Below are 13,543 nucleotides of genomic sequence, written 5' to 3'. Positions count from 1 at the left end.
TGGTAGCTCTGGTCCTCTGGGAACCCAGTAGACAGGGCTAGCTCAGGCAGTTCCAGGGCCAGGTTATATCCACGTGGGAACACCTGGTTCCTCCCTCCTGGGCAGAGCATCCCACAATGGGATGAGATAAGTCCATGAGTCACACGGTGGGTCCCTGATGGCCCATTGCCTGTCATGCGGGGTGGGTCATTAGCAGGTGATAGCAGCTAACGGCCCACAGCTGGTGGTAATAGAATACTTAACTACATCTATATTGCAACCTAGGACAATGTCTCTCGACAAATTTTGCTAATCTGGGCTTTAAGAGTCTCGCTCATACATTCGACTTCGCCACTTGCTTGCAGATCCCAGGTAATTCCCAGAATTCTGCTAATTTCCCTGACCACCATTGCAACAAAATGTGGTCCCCTATCTGATGACACCCCCAAAAGAACCCCAACCCTCGGGATTATATGATCAAACAAAATTTCTACCACCTCCCTTGCCATGTTAGTGTGATAGGGGTAAGCATCAAACCATCCACTAAAAGTGTCAATCCGACACCAGTACATACCTGTATCCTTCTTATGTGGTAACTTGGCAGAATCTATTTGCCAATATTCTCCAGGAAAATCCCCTGCCTCTATTTCTAACACAGTTCTTTTGTTCAGGTCTTGGTTGTTACGATAGCAGATTTCATATTTGCTGGTTATAGACTGCACAATATCAGTAATTTCCCTATTATTACCTTCTTCAGATGTTCTAAAAGGTTTTCTGTTCCCTTATGAGTGCTTTCATGTTCTCGCTGAGGTGGGACTACAATCTGTCCCCTTAGTGTAATAGTCCATTCACTTTCTTTGATTTCAGCTTCTGTGCCAGAAAACTGATGGTTTTTCTGATCACAATTTGGGGCAAACCTTGACAGACTAGCTTCCTTCTGTGGCATCACTATCAAGATGACCTTTTCTGCCCCTTCTATTATTTCATCAGCAAGATGATTCTCTAATTCAGGGGTTGTTTCCCTGTTTTGATGAGCTTTGCAATGCATAAAGGCTGCTTCTCTAGACTCCCAAATACTCTGTAGCAGTGCATGCACCTGTTCAGTTGTGTGTACAATTCCATTACTTTGAACAGTTACCAGTCCTCTTTCCTTCCAGATGACTTTGCTCTAGTTCTAGATCTTTCATTGATGTTATCAGTTCAGCTCTCTGTGATGTTACATCTGATAGTAAGGCTTTTGCTTGTTTTACCTGGTCAGTAGCTGTGACTGCATAACCTGTCATGCAGATGCTTTTGTCTGCATAGAGCTCCCAGTCTGGATCTTCTGAAGGCACTTCTTCCTTCAGGTCTGGTGTGCTGGAATAGGCCTCTTCCACGGTCTGCAAACAGTCCCACTCAGATATATTATCAGTTAGTGTCGAGAACAGAGACATACCAGGATTGGCAACAAACATTTTCAGAATAGCATTAGCCTGTTCCAATAACATAGCATGAGGTACCTGTTGCCAGTGTTTGCAGAACAACCTTACAGTGAGGCAACTCTTAGATGCAGCAATCCTTGGTTGCTGGTCGAATGCAGCAATTCTCAGCTGCTGGTTGGATGCAGCAATTTTTAGCTGCTGCCTTCTCCAGTTCTCCAGCTTCTTTGCCAGCTGACTTCTGGATATAGTTGGGCTGGTTTTAAACCCTCAAGTAAAACTGTTTCGATGAGCTGGCCCCTTTTCCCTGTTTCAGGATTCTTCCACGTAGTAGCAAAGAGTCCTTTCTTATTCACAGGGATGCAGGAGAAGGTATTTTTAGAATCTAATTCAGTGAACCATCCTAAACTATCTGTTTTTCTCCTCCTTTTGCAAAATTTCAATAAATCTTGATTAGGAGAATTTGGCAAATAGAGAAACTGATTAACAACCCAGTGTTTTCTCAATCTATACTTCAAAGGTTGGAAGAAAGGTCTTATTTTTCTTACCCCTGTGGCACTAACAGGTCTTATTGTACCTTGACTCCGTTTCCCTTTTAAGGTGTTTGTTGAAGTAGGACTTTGCCTACAACCTGTTCTAAAAGAGCCTGGAAAACGGCTTCTTTTTTTTTTTGGACCTGGCATTTCCTTGTTGGGTAGCAAGGAGGAGAGGGGCAGCTAGAGCAGCCCCACTCCCGCAGACCCGCATGGCAGGGTAGGAAATACACACACCTGGGGATACCCCTGGCGCGACTGCTTTGCCTGTGTTAGTCTGCTCGCAGCTGCTTTTATTTCTCCGTTGCTCTGAAACCAAACTGGTTGCTATGGAAACTGGGATCAAGAAATCCCTAGAAACTGGGTTCCCGCCTCCACGGGTGACATCAGCTTCTCTGAGCAGCTCAACCCCACCTCTGTTACCGCCCACCGCAGCAGCAGAAGCGGCACCGCCCAGGATGATGACATCACCAGGATGATGCCTCCCCGGTCCCCCTGGGCTGGAGTCAGTGGGCAAAGCAGCCCCGCCCGAGCCCAGCGGCAGCGGCGGGCAGGCCGGGCCATGGCCGTGCCGGGAGCCAACAGCGCCCCTGCCGGCTGTGGTCATAACTACACTGAAGTGGAAAGTGCTTGATGGTCGAGAAAAGGCGGTGGGGGAGGGCCCATCACAGCCAGCAGCCCCACCTTCAGGCAAGAAATTAGCAAATCCATTTCTACTTCTTCACTTTCCCTAGGACCAAAAGGGGTTTCCTCCTTTTCATCTTCTTTCCCCTTTTCCTCTAAAGACATTGCAGGCTGGTCCCTCTCAGCTCTCTGTAGCCTTTCATCGCATGATAGATGCCAGAAAAGCTCTACATACTGAAATTGGACCCAACACCTGTCTTGGAATATGCAGGATGTCAGATTAATTATCAATTCCCTAACTAAACTGCCAAATTTAGGCCATGTCTTGTTTTCTTCTAGCTTATAAGTCGGCCAGACCCATTCTGATAGTCTGATCAATTCAGCTTTTGATAGTAATGTTCTTTCACCTACTAATCTATGCCAGTTTTTTAATACTAACCTTAAAGGAGAACTTTTAGGTATTGGGGTTGGATTGTCACATGAGGAGACACACCCCATGTCTACACTTAGATACAGGAGAAGATCACAGAAGTAACACACAGAGGACTTGAACTTGCTACGTTCAAGGTTGCAGTGTGGGACCTAATACACTGGGCCACCGCTGGCTCAAGGCCAAACTTCGCCACTGTAGTACTAATCCTAGCCCTCTCTCAGAAGGACGTCTCCTTCTACACAAAACAAATTATAAGAGAACTCCTTACCACAAAATACTGCTTTTATTCGCCTACTTATGTGCCTCTGTGTTGGGTCCTTAGACTCTAATGCTGTCCAGGCCGTGGTGGCCACCACCCCCGAAAATGTGGGCAGAGGAGGGTGATGGCTAGGTATTGCGCTTGGCCCAGAAGGGTTTCAGGAGTCCTTCCTGTCCCATCTGGGGTGCCAGAATACTGAACCAGCTGATGCCTTATACGGACTTACCTGAAACAGAGGCCAGACAGAGTTAGGAGAATAAAAAGCTGACAAATTTATTAAAGGCCTCTTGTTATATTCAGGGCAGACAAAGCCCCCTCATGAGGCTATACCCAAAATGGACACCCAGTCACGAGGTCTTCACATTTTATAAGTTCTGTCTTATTAGCATATTGGGCCCCAATTCTCCAATTACACCTTCAGGCAATGGTGTCAACCACCCCAAGCCTGCTCCCCCCAATTCACTGTTTTATACATGTTTTAGGGCTCTGAGGCAGTGAAAGTGTCCTTGGATTTCCACTCAGAGGAATTGTTTTGGCTAAAGGTGCTGGGAACAGAGGTTTTTAACATTTTATATGAAGCCTAGAACTACACCAAAGCTACAGATACATGAAGAATAGAAGCTAAAAATTCTTAAGGCATCACAGCTACTAGGAAAATTGCTAAGAAAATTATCTCCATTTGAGCCAAGAGCATCTCTCGGTGTAAGTTCACAGCTTGTGGCCTAAGGCTTCAGCTAATCTAGTTCCTCATGCTAAGCAAGTAAAGCTAAGTAAACAGCATACTAAATCCGAAGGTATTATAACTACATGTAACTCATTCTACGTAAAACCTTTTATGCTAAACAACTAATATCTCTCAACTGTAGGATTATTAATTTTGGAACCATCAGTGTTCATGGTACTTAGAGATGTCTTTTTTTATTTTGGATCTCTCCTTCCGTCAGATATGGCTGTAACTGATCAATGGATTCCAAGTGTTTTACAAACTCTCTGATGAAAAGTAGTTCTGTCCTGGGTTGACTGTAAATAATGATGTATTCCCCTTAATGGTGTATTCCCTACCATCTGCTTTATGCCCAGAAATGGATTCCTGTAACTTTAAACTAGGTTTAGCAGCTGGGAGAAGCTCTGCTGGCGCAGGTTGTTTTGAAACTCTCCCCCAGGTTTCTCAGCCTTGGGCATATGGGGGGAGCAGTATTCCTGGGTCCTGCTTCCAGCTGCTGCTAGCTAGGTTGCTTGCTTCGGCTCACTGCTTGGTTTGTTAGCTAATGAGAAGCTTCTCCCTGGGACTGCTTCTTCTTCGTCTCCTTTTTTTGACTTTTGTCCGACTTGCTTTCTTGTCCAAAAATCAGAAGATCCCCCTGGACAATGGTAGATGAGAATCCTCCAGGGAACCATTGGACCTACTCCACCCAGCCCACTGGGAACCCCCGGAGGGGGAAGCTACGCCCAAGGAAAAAAGGATACTGAATCCATCAGCTTTTTACTCAGGTTTAATAAGTCCTTTTCCCTTTTCCCGTGCCTTGTGGGCATTCTGTTTTGTTTTTTTTTTGTTAAATAAACAGGATTTTTTTTTTCACTTTCCTCTAAGGAAATTACTTACAGGCCTGGGTGGGGGAGGGGCTTGCTGGAATTTGGGAGCATTTGCCCACCCCAATTTGTCTCAAACCAAGACAAGTGCAAACAAGTAGCACTTTTAGCAAACTGAATTATTTGCATGCTTTTTCTTTTCTGCTGTATTGTCTTTGAGTAGATCCATACTGTTATGATCATCTGTTTCCAGTTGTGCAACAAAGGGCAAGTGATTGATGCAGTATTTAAAAGCAATAATATATATTCATGTGTGTGTATATAATTCATATATATATATATATGACTCATTCACATTTCTAATTTTTCTTAGCCTATCTTTTGTGTTTAGAACACAATTCCTGTCATATAAAACAATATTCCTTCTATATCCTGTGATCCAGTAGTTTATTAGACTGTCCTACTGTCTCGGTTTTAAAAACAGGTGTCTGCTAAGAAAGGTGGAAACCTCCCTTAGAATAGAGAATGTGACCCCCCTTCCCTCCAAATTATTTTAACTTTGGAATCAAGGGCTTCCAGGCAAAGATATGGGAAAAGGAATAACAGTTCTTTACTAGTATCTATAACAAAGTAAACAAGCAACAACAACAGTAGCAATAACAAACAAAAACCAGAAACCCGGTGGCAGATGTCCCTGGGCTGCCAAGTACTTTCCCGTTTGGTGTAGTCACAGTCACAACCAGCAGGGGCGCTGTTGGGCTCCCAGCCAGGCAGGGCAGGTGCAATGACTCCCAAGCAGCTGCAGGTGGTGCTGTGGCACGAGGTCAGGTCTGTCTCACGTGGTTGGTAATGGCGGACAGGCTGGGTGGCAGGGCAGCACGCACGCAGCAAGGGGCTCAGAGCAGTGAGCTGGAGCGGCAGGAATGGCTCACCCGGGCTAGCTGGCAAGGTGGCAGAAACTCCGCAGTTCATTCCAACAGGTGGGGGCAGGGGCAGTGACAGCCGGGCTCCTCCAAAGTTGCTGCAAAAGTGCAGCCGGGGAGGTGCGCACTCCTGGTGGGCAAAAGGGTTGGAATCCCACACCTTTTCCCAAGCAAGAGCTCACCCAGCCAGGAACAGAAGGCAGTGCACAGCAGCAGCCTCCCTCTGTCCCCTCCGGTGCCCAGCGAGCAAGTGAAGTCACCAATGGTCAGGCCCCTCCTCCCCTTACCACACCCACCACAGCCTTTGTCTCTTACAAAAGAGTTAATGGCCCTGAGCACCTGGTCCTTGTGACCGCCTAGTAAAAGGGATGGAGAAAATTTCAACCCCCCCCAATCTTCAACACCTACTTAAGATCAAAGAATGACAGAATATCCTATGGATGTTTTCTTGTTGTTTTCAAATTATTTGAGGGTTTGCACATATCTAAGTCTTCTAAGTTGTGGGTCAGCTGAAAAAACCTCGAAACCGAAAAAAACCCATAAAACTCTGCTTCTCTCTTTTTGAAGTCGATAAAACATTTGTCCCCATTATACGTGTCAGTTAGGCTCAGCAAAATTGTTTCCTGTTGCAGAAAACTTGGTATCAACACTCAGTAGTATTTATTTCTATTCCTAAAGTATCAAAAATTTATTTTAAGTGTTTGTGTCACCGAATCTGCGGAAAAAAATACAAAAACCCTTCAACAACATTTTAATGTTAGAGAGTCAAGGCATTACTTTATTATCTGGCCAGGATGTTGTTCTGGCCAGGATGTACCACAGAAATCATCTCATCCACACATAGCCCGGGTGTGCAGAGAGAATCATTCCAGGATACATAGCTTTTACTCGATTTTTCAGATATTTTATACAGTAAAAATACGTAGGAAAGCATTGGGTCAGTGTTCATTGGTCTAAAGTTGAGCAAACCTCCAGTATTCAGTTTCTCATTGGATCTGAATCTCCTCGCCTCTGATGCTGATTAGATTCTTCATTCTTCAGTTTTTCTTATCAGTCTTTTTTCCGGGCCAGGATGTCTTTAGCCCTGCTGGAGGTGGTCTGGGGTAGCTGTTTGTGATAGTTATCATGTCTTGTTGATAACCTCAAGGTCCTGGCGGATGTTTTGTTAATAGTCTTTATCTTTCTGGTTATCTTCGGGGACACTCCCGACCTGTTAATATGCTGAGTTCACCAGACCTCATCTGGTAGAACAATGCCCTAAAATTCCTTTTCCCAGGGTAAAAACAAACAAAACTTTTGACTAAAGTTATACAAAATTTTTAACCTGATATATTTCCCAACACTTGGGTGAGCTAAAAACCAGAGGATCTGCCTCATCTTAGCAGCTCTGATTGCCCTAGAGAAGTTGAAATCCTGGCATTGAACTTTTATTGTGGGACTGTAGCAGGACCATCCCCCCCCCGCCACAGAAGAGCTTAGCAGTTGCCTATCAGCTGGTGCAATAACTCAGGACATCTTCCCCCTCACATAAATTTACTAATTGGTGAAATAATCAAGACAGCTTGTCTTGTAGTGAGATTTTTCAGCGCCATGGAGGTGACACTCCCAGCTGACAATAAACATTTTGCCTTGAAAGCAAGATTGTAGGAAGATAAACTGGAATTTCTGACTGACAGACACTTCACTTTACAAACTATAAAAGCTACACCAAACTTTCACAAAGCAGAAGTCTTCTGCTCATTCCCTGGAAATGTGTGGGTTTTTTCCCCAAAGTCAGGATGCTGCTTTGTGATTACTCTCTCAAGGGTTGAGTGAAAGGACTCTGTGTACCCCATCAGCAATTCGGTGGTAAGTTACATTGACTCCTAATCTATACTATTTCTTTGCTAACTAGAAGTACCTTTATGTTGTGCGCTGTTTTATGTAACCTACTAGTAGTTCTTTTGTTTTATCCTGTGCAGTAAGTAACTCTGTTTAAAGCCTTTTGTCTGTTAATCTTGTCTATTCAAGAAATAACTCATTTTATAATAGACTTGATCTGCCATTCTTGAGAACTTGCGAGCCAGAGTGATTTAGGTAAGGGTCACCTAAGTAGAGCTCATGCCAAAAATCTGAGCCTAAGGCAGGGCTTGTCTAAAGCTCTCACTCAATCCATAACAGGGATCTGCTAAAATCAAAATAGCTTACGCTTAAAGCCCTGGGCATTACCTCCTCAGCTGTTTCTCAGAGTTGTGTTTGACCTTTGTGCTTATTTTGAATGTGTAAAATAATTGTCTGAGTTTTGGTATGGTGCCCTTTCACTTAAGGAACTGGTAGGTGGATCTGTGTGTTTACATCTATTTGACTTTTCTGTTTCCAGTTCTACTTTATCTGTCACTGAAATCTGGAATTTATGGAAAACAGGTTGAATGCTACTGATAGTGCATTATGCAGTAGTTCTTTGACATCTGAACCAATTTACAAAAAATGCACATAATGTTTAGTAGGCTAAAATGGTGTTTAACAGACTATATACACCCTAACAGTTAGAGAGCTCCAACACATCTGAGTAGACTGCTTTCTTTTGAAATATACCAGAAATTTGCTCCCTTAGTAGAAATACCTTCAATCCTGAAAGATGACTGTCGGGGGTTGGGTACATTTGGAATTTCTTCCCATTCCTGTTACTAAGCAACAAATCGCTGAGTGATTAGAGCCATCAAGTCTTTTGTAAGAAACAAAGGGGTATGCTGGGCAGGGCAGGAGAAGGTAGGAGCTGTCTGTTGGAAGTGGCTCTCGCCGTTCGGACACCGAGAGGAGAGGCTGCTCCTTGCCTCTGGCTGCGACCGCAGAAAAATCCAACTGTGCTCTGTTTTCTCCTCCTGGCTGGGTGAGCTTTGATTCAACCTCTTTCCCACTGAGAAGTGCGCGCTTCCCCGGCTGCGTTCTCTCGCAGCAGCTGCCGGGGAAGTCCGGCTGCCCCTGCCGCCTGCCCCGCTTTGCCGCATGAGACCACGGCGTCTGCTGTGACTGTGGAGCCCTTGCTACCTCGCTGGTTAGCCGGGAGAGCCAGCCCCTTGCTCGCCTCTGCCGCCCTGCTCATCACACCACACGGGAAAAGGCTTGGCAGCTCAAAAGTCATCTGCCATTGGTTTCTGGTTCTATTTGTGGTTGCTATTATTGTTATTGCTTGTTTATAGATACTAGTAAAGAACTGTTATTCCTTTTCCCATACCTTTGCCTGAAAGTCCTTGATTTTCAAAATTAAATAATTCGGAGGGAGGGGAAAATCACATTCTCTGTCCTAAGGGAGGTTTCAACCTCTCTTAGCAGACACCTGTCTTTCAAACTGAGACAATGACTTACCAGAAATGTGGTTCTTTAGAGAAATTTGTTTGACTGCATTTTTCAGTACACTTAAAGAAATAGGGCCAGACACACCTATAGGTTGGGTGGAGAGGTCATTGAGAGCAGCCTTGCAGAGAAAGACTTGGATGATGGTTGATGAAAAACTCAACATGAGCTGGCAGTGTGCACTCACAGCCCAGAAAACCAACTGAATCCTGGGCGGCATCAAGAGGAGTGTGGCCAGCAGGTTGAGAGAGATGATTCTCCCCCCTACTCTGCTGTTGTGAGACCACACCTGGAGTACTGCATATATTTCTGGTGTCCCCAACATAAGAAGGACATGTAACTGTTGGAGCAAGTCCAGAGGAGGGCCACAAAGTTAATAAGAGGACTGAAGCACCTCCCCTGAGAAGACAGACTGAGAAAGTTGGAGCTGCTCAGCCTGGAGAAGGTTGCATAGCAGGCTTCCAGTACCTGAAGGGGGCCTACAGGGAAGCTGGAGAGTCTCTTCATCAGGAACTGTAGTGATAGGACAAGGAGTAATGGGTAAAAATTAAAAGAGGGGAAATTTAGGTTAGATATCAGGAAGAAATTATTTACTGTGAGGGCAGTGGGACACTGGAACAGGTTGCCAAGGGAAATTTTGGATGCCCTAACCCTGGTGGTTTTCAAAGCCAGGTTGGAAAAGGCCTTGAGCAACCTGGTCTAGGGGGAGGTGGCCCTGCCCATGGCAGGGGGGTTGGGACTATATGATCTCTAAGGTCCATTCCCTGCCTTTAGCATTCTATTATTCTATGACATCATCCTCAGTAGTCACAGTAGCTCTTCTGGTCCTAGGTGTGCTTACTGACAACAAATTCAATTTGCTTCTCTTTGTACATACTGTTGTCCTTTAATGCTTTTGTCTTAACACTTTATTTAGATGCACTTCAATTACTCCAGGTTTTTATTACTATTTGGCACTGCAATTCACAGAAATATTGCAGATATTTATGGATCTTTGCAAAGTTATATCAGTTTCATGTAATAACTTCCTCTGTGACCTGTTTATAATTTAAATTCCTTAGAATTTAGTCAGAATATTTCTAAAATGTATTAGGGGAGAGGAGAGGGCTGCTGTTTAGTCAGAAAAAACTTTTTAAAAATATCAATCCTAAATCTTATATAATTATTTGAGCTTTTGACTTTGCATTATTATATACATTTGGAACAGTAAATGGTCCTTTGTAACAATGATGATGAATGCCACGGACCCCCCTAGCAGGTGCACAGAGGAATTGCTTTAGTGCAAAAACCAAGGGTTTTTAAGCAATTAGCCCCTTATCTGCTACATTCTTGTGAAGCACAACAAACATATTTCAACCAACCACCACAAACCACAATGTGAACACGCGCTGGTTATATAAATTGTTTTCCAGTGTGGTGGTTTTGCTTAGCACAGAATACCAGCAAAGTATTTTTAACATCTAAGAGAAATTTAAACCCTTCAAAAACTGTTGTGGTAGGCCTGAAGAAGTGTCGGAGGGGTGGGGAGCGGCACAAAGATGTGTGTCCTGTGTGAAGGTTCTGGAAGTTTTTCACCAAGTCCTGTAGAGCCAATCTCTGATGGCTCTGATGGCTCTGAAAGTGATGGACATGCTGCTGGACAAGTTTGGGCGAATTAGAGATGCTAGTTACACCTCTGTGAAAACACTTAAGAAAAAATCAAAACAAAGTAGTCACGCACTTCTTTTTAGCTAGAGGAGGAGGAGGAGGTGAAAATATGTGAAGGGAGAACAACATGGAGACACCAAAGTCAGTGGAGAAGGTGGGGGAGGAGGTGCTCTGGGCACCGGAGCTGAAAACACTCTGCTAGCTGTGGTGCAGACCATGGGGGAAGCAGGTGGTCCCTCTGCAGCCCATGGAGTCCACAAGAATGCAGAAATCCACCCACAGCCGGTGGGGAGGTGCCCACGCCAGAGGAGCAAGTGGATGCCTGGAAGAAGCTGTGATCCAGTGGGAGTCCCATATAGAGAGCAAAGGCCTTGCAAGGGAGAGAAAGGCCTTGCTCCTGGGATGGAAGCAGCCTGGCCTCGGCTCAGGAGAGTCTGCACCTTATGGACAAAGAGACTCATGTTGCAGCAGAATTCGGGCAGGATGTTGCTCGTGAGATTGGACCCACACCAAAGAAGTTCACAGAGGACTGTCTCTCATGGGAGGGACCCCATGGCTAAGTAGAGGACCCCTCTCCCTGATGGACTGACCAGAGAAAAAACCCCTTACCCTGCCCGTGCTGTTGATTGGAAAAAGGGAGGGGGGTGAGCAGAGAAACAGTGTCGTAAGAGGGAGAGGGCTGAGCAGAGAAACAGTTTTTGTAGTAGAAGAATTGTAGTGGTGAATGAATTTACGGACTAAGAAAAAACCCCACACCCTGCCCTCTACCCGAGCTGTAGGTTGGAAGGAGGGAGGGGGTTGAACAGAGAAATGGTGTCTTAAGAGGGAGAGGGGGGTGAGTGAAGGAACGGTGTCTGAAGAGTTTATTTTTACTTCTCATTGTCCTAGGTTGCAATATAGATGTAGTTTTCTATTACCACCAGCTGTGGGCCGTTAGCTGCTATCACCTGCTAATGACCCACTCCGGATGACAGGCAATGGGCCATCCGTTAGCTGTTACCAGCTGCTAATGACCCACCCTGCATGACAGGCAATGGGCCATCAGGGACCCACCGTGTGACTCATGGACTTATCTCATCCCATTGTGGGATGCTCTGCCCAGGAGGGAGGAACCAGGTGTCCCCACCTGGATATAACCTGGCCCTGGAAGTGCCTGAGCTAGCCCGGTCTACTGGGTTCCCAGAGGACCAGAGCTACCACTGGATCTTCAGCTGGAGACTAGACCTTCACAGGATCACCGCTTCAACTGGACTACTTCAGTTGGACTGCTACTACCACCCTAACAGGGTGTTAGGTTGTATCTGACTTTGTCAGTGCTTTTCCTTGTATTATTTCACTTATTTTTAATTTCAATCTTGACTTGTTATCTCCTACTGGTTTGTTTTCAAACCAAGACATATTTTGGCGCCCAACGTGGGGCACGACCTGGGGAAACTCAGAAATCCTATCACCATGATGCTCAGCTTATCTATATGGGTTCTGTATCTCGCTCTCTATATTTTTCCTCAAATGGGAAACTATCTGCCTGTCGTATTGGTCCTGTTGCGACCAGGGAATGGCATGAAAATTGCTCTATTGGTTTATTATGCCTATTGCGTGGTAACCTGTGAGGCGATGAATACCATTCGGAACATATACTCAGTTTTGTCTGCCTGGCCTAATCTGAGCTGCTACGTCTGGGACCTCCTCAGCAATCACACCCAGCCTCTGGCGTTAGGAGGAAAGAGCGATTTCTTCCAGCATTTCAGGTCAGGCACGGCCGTTTTTGACAATATTGAGTTCCCTCTAGATGCTAAGGATGGCATAATCTTTGTCAGTTCTGTTTTCTTTGATCAGCATCGTGTACATCTTGCTGAAGATCAGAACAATATTTTGTCTCCTTGAGGAGGAGAAACAAAGCAAATCAGCAGGCAAGAGGAAAAGAGCCAAAAGAGCAGTCGACGTCTCAACACAGACCATTGCCAAATCAGAACAGCCAAAGCCAGTAGCGGTTGCTCCTGTCCAGAAAAAGAAATCCAAGAGCAAATCAGTCCGCACAGCGACTGATGAGGATGCGGCAGGACCATCCCACCAAGCAGAAGAGACAGAACCGGAGATCATCACTCGCTCTCTACCCCTGGGGGAGCTGCGTGACCTACGGAGAGAATTCACCCGGAAGGTGAGTGAATCCATCTTGACCTGGCTGCTCCGTATCTGGGACGCCGCAGCTAATGACACCATTCTAGATGGAAGTGAGGCCAGGCAACTGGGATCCCTGTCCCAGGATGTGGTTATTGACCAGGGGATTGGGAAAACCCAGGAAACTCTCAGCCTCTGGCGGCGATTGCTGGCGAGTGTACGGGACAGATACCTCTGCAAAGAAGACCTCCAGATGCACCAAAGAAAATGGAACACAATAGAACAAGGTATCCGATGCCTGAGGGAATTGGCCGTGCTAGAGATAATTTTCTCGGACAACGAGAGATTACCCAAGAGCCCAGATAATGTCCGGTGCACTTCACAAATGTGGCTAAGATTCGCGCGGCTCGGACCAGAGATATACTCTCGTTACCTGGCAACACTGCAGTGGAGGGAAGGCGAAGACCAGGTGGGCGTGTTAACAAACAAACTGAGAATTTACGAGGACACTGTCACCGCTCCACTAAGCACCCAGATCTCATCAGTGGAAACAAACCTGGCCGAGCAAGTCCGGAGCTTGATTGAAGAGAATCAGAAACTAAGGAAAGAGCTCAAAGAAGGATTTTTCCATGCCACACCGAAACCAACCAGAGTCTCTGCCATCAGGAGCAGACGTCCCCCAGCCAGGGAAAGAAGACAAACTCCGCGACGTGACCTCTGGTTTTTCCTGCAGGAGCATGGGGAAG

At 45.6% G+C, this 13,543-nt stretch overlaps 1 long non-coding RNA gene across 1 annotated transcript in view; it reads right to left on the bottom strand.

The window, feature by feature from the left end:
• The window catches only part of LOC146425459 (uncharacterized), a 227,237-nt gene that overhangs the window by 196,375 nt on the left and 17,319 nt on the right, over positions 1-13,543 (bottom strand). The window contains exon 2 of the long non-coding RNA XR_014846559.1: positions 6,989-7,041. This is a non-coding gene — a long non-coding RNA (uncharacterized LOC146425459). The remainder of the gene's footprint in view (positions 1-6,988; positions 7,042-13,543) is intronic.

Source organism: Lichenostomus cassidix, chromosome W (genome assembly GCF_008360975.1).
Source record: "Lichenostomus cassidix isolate B80296 chromosome W, HeHo_3.0, whole genome shotgun sequence".
NCBI classification, from domain to species: Eukaryota; Metazoa; Chordata; class Aves; order Passeriformes; family Meliphagidae; genus Lichenostomus; species Lichenostomus cassidix.
Note: the sequence above shows the minus strand (reverse complement) of the source record. Positions and strands in the feature narration are given on the sequence as shown.